The following is a 6,551-nucleotide window of genomic DNA, read 5'->3' as shown; positions in this document are numbered from 1 at the left end:
ATATTGGACGACTATATTCGGACTTCGGAAAGATTCCGAGTGATTCTGGTATTTTTCGGAGTACCGGAGAGTTACGGGAATTCGTATTGGGCCTTAATGGGCCATACGGGAAAGGAGAGAAAGGCCCCAAAGGGTGGCCGCACCCCTCCCCATGGACTAGTCCGAATTGGACTAGGGAGGGGCGCCCCTTCCTTCTTTCTCCTTCGCCCTTCCCTTCTCCTATTCCAACAAGGAAAGAAGGAGTCCTACTCCCGGTGGGAGTAGGACTCCCCCCTTGGCGCGCCCTCCTCCTTGGACGGCAGCCTCCCCCTTGCTCCTTTATATACGGGGGCAGGGGGCACCCCATAGACACAACAATTGATCGTTGATCTCTTAGCCGTGTGCGGTGCCCCCTCCACCATATTACACCTCGATAATATCGTAGCGGTGCTTAGGCGAGGCCCTGCGTCGGTAGAACATCATCATTGTCACCACGCCGTCGTGCTGACATAACTCTCCCTCAACACTCGGCTGGATCGGAGTTCGAGGGACGTCATCGAGCTGAACGTGTGCTGAACTCGGAGGTGTCGTGCGTTCGGTACTTGATCGGTCGGATCGTGAAGACGTATGACTACATCAACCGCGTTGTGTTAACGCTTCCGCTTTCGGTCTACGAGGGTACGTGGACAACACTCTATCCTCTCGTTGCTATGCATCACCATGATCTTGCGTGTGCGTAGGAAAACTGTTGAAATTACTACGTTTCCCAACAGTGGCATCCGAGCCTGGTTTTATGCGTTGATGTTATATGCACGAGTAGAACACAAGTGAGTTGTGGGCGATATAAGTCATACTGCTTACCAGCATGTCATATTTTAGTTCAGCGGTATTGTGAGATGAAGTGGCCCGGACCGACATTACGCGTACGCTTACGCGAGACTGGTTTCACCGTTGCGAGCACTCGTTGCTTAAAGGTGACTGGCGGGTGTCTGTCTCTCTCACTTTAGTTGAACCGAGTGTGGCTATGCCCGGTCCTTGCGAAGGTTAAAACAGCGCCAACTTGACAAACTATCGTTGTGGTTTTGATGCGTAGGTAAGAACGGTTCTTGCTAAGCCCGTAGCAACCACGTAAAACTTGCAACAACAAAGTAGAGGACATCTAACTTGTTTTTGCAGGGCATGTTGTGATGTGATATGGTCAAGACATGATGCTATATTTTATTGTATGAGATGATCATGTTTTGTAACCAAGTTATCGGCAACTGGCAGGAGCCATATGGTTGTCGCTTTATTGTATGCAATGCAATCGCCATGTAAGTGTTTTACTTTATCACTAAGCGGTAGCGATAGTCGTAAAAGCAATAGTTGGCGAGACGACAACGATGCTACGATGGAGATCAAGGTGTCGCGCCGGTGATGATGGTGATCATGACGGTGCTTCGGAGATGGAGATCACAAGCACAAGATGATGATGGCCATATCATATCACTTATATTGATTGCATGTGATGTTTATCTTTTATGCATCTTATCTTGCTTTGATTGACGGTAGCATTATAAGATGATCTCTCACTAAAATTTCAAGATAAAAGTGTTCTCCCTGAGTATGCACCGTTGCGAAAGTTCTTCGTGCTGAGACACCACGTGATGATCGGGTGTGATAGGCTCTACGTTCAAATACAACGGGTGCAAAACAGTTGCACACGCGGAATACTCAAGTTAAACTTGACGAGCCTAGCATATGCAAATATGGCCTCGGAACACGGAGACCGAAAGGTCGAGTGTGAATCATATAGTAGATATGATCAACATAGTGATGTTCACCATTGAAACTACTCCATCTCATGTGATGATCGGACATGGTTTAGTTGATTTGGATCACGTAATCACTTAGATGATTAGAGGGATGTCTATCTAAGTGAGAGTTCTTAAGTAATATGATTAATTGAACTTAAATTTATCATGAACTTAGTCCTGATAGTATTTTGCAAATTATGTTGTAGATCAATAGCTCGCGTTGTTGCTTCCCTGTGTTTATTTTTGATATGTTCCTAGAGAAAAATTATGTTGAAAGATGTTAGTAGCAAAGATGCGGATTGGATCCGTGATCTGAGGATTATCCTCATTGCTGCATAGAAGAATTATGTCCTTGATGCACCGCTAGGTGACAGACCTATTGCAGGAGCAGATGCAGACGTTATGAACGTTTGGCTAGCTCAATATGATGACTACTTGATAGTTTAGTGCACCATGCTTAACGGCTTAGAATCGGGACTTCAAAGACGTTTTGAATGTCATGGACCATATGAGATGTTCCAGGAGTTGAAGTTAATATTTCAAGCAAATACCCGAGTTGAGAGATATGAAGTCTCCAACAAGTTCTATAGCTAAAAGATGGAGGAGAATAGCTCAAGCAGTGAGCATGTGCTCAGATTGTCTGGGTACTACAATCGCTTGAATCAAGTGGGAGTTAATCTTCCAGATAAAATAGTGATTGACAGAATTCTCTAGTCACCATCACCAAGTTAGTAGAACTTCGTGATGAACTACAGTATGCAAGGGATGACGAAAGTAATTCCCGAGCTCTTCGTGATGCTGAAATCGACGAAGGTAGAAATCAAGAAAAACATCAAGTGTTGATGGTTGACGAGACCACTAGTTTCAAGAAAAGGGCAAAGGGAAGAAGGGGAACTTCAAGAAGAACGGCAAGCAAGTTGCTGCTCAAGTGAAGGAGCCTAAGTCTGGTCCTAAGCCCGAGACTAAGTGCTTCTACTGCAAAGGGACTGGTCACTGGAAGCAGAATTACCCCAACTATTTGGTGGATAAGAAGGATGGCAAAGTGAACAAAGGTATATTGGATATACATGTTATTGATGTGTACTTTACTAGTGTTTATAACAACCCCTCGGTATTTGATACTGGTTCAGTTGCTAAGAGTAGTAACTCGAAACGGGAGTTGCAGAATAAACAGAGACTAGTAAAAGGCGAGGTGACGATGTGTGTTGGAAGTAGTTCCAAGATTGATATGATCATCATCGCACACTCCCTATACTTTCGGGATTAGAGTTGAAACTAAATAAGTGTTATTTGGTGTTTGCGTTGAGCATGAATATGATTTGATCATGTTTGTTGCAATACGGTTATTCATTTAAATTAGAGAATAATTGTTGTTCTGTTTACATGAATAAAACCTTCTATGGTCATACACCCAATAAAATGGTTTGTTGGATCTCGATCGTAGTGATACACATATTCATAATAATGAAACCAAAAGATGCAAAGTTAATAATGATAGTGCAACTTATTTGTGGCACTGCCGTTTAGGTCATATTGGTGTAAAGCGCATGAAGAAACTCCATACTGATGGGATTTTGGAATCACTTGATTATGAATCACTTGATGCTTGCGAACCGTGCCTCATGGGCAAGATGACTCAAACACCATTCTCCGGAACTATGGAGAGAGCAACAGATTTGTTGGAAATCATACATACAGATGTATGTGGTCCGATGAATATTGAGGCTCGTAGCAGGTATCATTATTTTCTGACCTTCACAGATGATTTGAGCAGATATGGGTATATCTACTTAATGAAACAGAAGTCTGAAACATTTGAAAAGTTCATATAATTTCAGAGTGAAGCGGAAAATCATCGTAACAAGAAAATAAAGTTTCTACGATCTGATCGTGGAGAAGAGTATTTGAGTTATGAGTTTGGCCTTCAGTTAAAACAATGTGAAATAGTTTCACTACTCACGCCACCTGGAACACCACGGTGTAATGGTGTGTCCGAACATCGTAACCGTACTTTATTAGATATGGTGCGATATATGATGTCTCTTACCGATCTACCACTATCGTTTTGAGGTTATGCATTAGAGACAGCTGCATTCACGTTAAATAGGGTACCATCTAAATCCGTTGAGACGACATCTTATGAACTGTGGTTTGGCAAGAAACCAAAGTTGTCATTTCTTAAAGTTTGGGGTTGCGATGCTTATGTGAAAAGGTTTCATCCTGATAAGCTCAAACCCAAATCGGAGAAATGTGTCTTCATAGGATACCCAAAGGAGACAGTTGGGTACACCTTCTATCACAGATCCGAAGGCAAGACATTCGTTGCTAAGAATGGATCCTTTCTAGAGAAGGAGTTTCTCTCGAAAGAAGTGAGTGGGAGGAAAGTAGAACTTGATGAGGTAATTGTACCTGCTCCCTTATTGGAAAGTAGTTCATCGCAGAAACCAGTTTCTGTGACGCCTATACCAATTAGTGAGGAAGTTAATGATGATGATCATGAAACTTCAGATCAAGTTATAACTGAACCTCGTAGGTCAACCAGAGTAAGATCCGCACCAGAGTGGTACGGTAATCCTGTTCTGGAGGTTATGCTACTAGACCATGACGAACCTACGAACTATGAAGAAGCAATGGTGAGCCCAAATTCCGCAAAATGGGTTGAGGCCATGAAATCCGAGATGGGATCCATGTATGAGAACAAAGTATGGACTTTGGTTGACTTGCCCGATGATCGGCAAGCCATTGAAAATAAATGGATCTTCAAGAAGAAGACTGACGCTGACGGTAATGTTACTGTCTATAAAGCTTGACTTGTTGCGAAAGGTTTTCGACAAGTTCAAGGGATTGACTACGATGAGACCTTCTCACTCGTAGCGATGCTTAAGTCTGTCCGAATCATGTTAGCAATTGCCGCATTTTATGAAATCTGGCAAATGGATAAACAAAACTGCATTCCTTAATGGATTTATTAAAGAAGAGTTGTATATGATGCAACCAGAAGGTTTTGTCAATCCTAAAGGTGCTAACAAAATATGCAAGCTCCACCGATCCATCTATGGACTAGTGCAAGCATCTCGGAGTTGGAATATACACTTTGATAAGTTGATCAAAGGATATAGTTTTATACAGACTTGCGGTGAAGCCTGTATTTACAAGAAAGTGAGTGGGAGCACTACAGCATTTCTGATAAGTATATGTGAATGACATATTGTTGATCGGAAATAATGTAGAATTATTCTGCAAAGCAGAAAGGAGTGTTTGAAAGGAGTTTTTCAAAGAAAGACCTCGGTGAAGCTGCTTACATATTGAGCATCAAGATCTATAGAGATAGATCAAGACGCTTGTTAAGTTTTTTCAATGAGTACATACCTTAACAAGATTTTGAAGTGGTTCAAAATGGAACAGTCAGAGAAAGAGTTTCTTGCCTGTGTTACATGGTGTGAAATTGAGTAAGACTCAAAGCCCGACCACGACAGAAGATAGAAAAAGAATGAAAGTCATTCCCTATGTCTCGGCCATAGGTTCTATAAAGTATGCCATGTTGTGTACCAGATCTATTGTATACCCTACACTGATTTTGGCAAGGGAGTACAATAGTGATCTAGGAGTAGATCACTGGACAACGGTCAAAATTATCCTTCGTGGAATAAGGATATGTTTCTCGATTATGGAAGTGACAAAAGGTTCGTCGTAAAGGGTTACGTCGATGCAAGTTTTGACACTAAGCTAGATGACTCTAAGTCTCGGTCTAGATACATATTGAAAGTGGGAGCAATTAGCTAGAGTAGCTCCGTGCAGAGCATTGTAGACATAGAAATTTGCAAAAATACTTACGGATCTGAATGTGACAGACCCGTTGACTAAAATTATCTCACAAGCAAAACATGATCACACCTTAGTACTCTTTGGTTGTTAATCACATAGCGATGTGAACTAGATTACTGACTCTAGTAAACCCTTTGGGTGTTGGTCACATGACGATGTGAACTATGGGTGTTAATCACATGGTGATGTGAACTATTGATGTTAAATCACATGGCGATGTGAACTAGATTATTGACTCTAGTGCAAGTGGGAGACTGAAGGAAATATGCCCTAGAGGAAATAATAAAGTTATTATTTTATTTATTTCCTTATATCATGATAAAAGTTTATTATTCATGCTAGAATTGTATTAACCGGAAACTTGATACATGTGTGAATACATAGACAAACAGAGTGTCACTAGTATGCCTCTACTTGACTCGCTCGTTGATCAAAGATGGTTATGTTTCCTAGCCATAGACATGAGTTGTCATTTGATTAACGGGATCACATCATTAGGAGAATGATGTGATTGACTTGACCCATTCCGTTAGCTTAGCACTCGATCGTTTAGTATGTTGCTATTGCTTTCTTCATGACTTATACATGTTCCTATGACTATGAGATTATGCAACTCCCGTTTACCGGAGGAACACTTTGTGTGCTACCAAACGTCACAACATAACTGGGTGATTATAAAGGTGCTCTACAGGTGTCTCCGAAGGTACTTGTTGGGTTGGCGTATTTCGAGATTAGGATTTGTCACTCCGATTGTCGGAGAGGTATCTCTGGGCCCACTCGGTAATGCACATCACTATAAGCCTTGCAAGCATTGCAACTAATGAGCTAGTTGCGGGATGATGTATTACGGAACGAGTAAAGAGACTTGCCGGTAACGAGATTGAACTAGGTATTGAGATACCGACGATCGAATCTCGGGCAAGTAACATACCGATGACAAAGGGAACAACG

The sequence above is a fragment of the Aegilops tauschii genome, chromosome 7, assembly GCF_002575655.3.
Source record: "Aegilops tauschii subsp. strangulata cultivar AL8/78 chromosome 7, Aet v6.0, whole genome shotgun sequence".
Classification (NCBI taxonomy): Eukaryota; Viridiplantae; Streptophyta; class Magnoliopsida; order Poales; family Poaceae; genus Aegilops; species Aegilops tauschii.
This window is presented reverse-complemented; position numbering follows the sequence as displayed.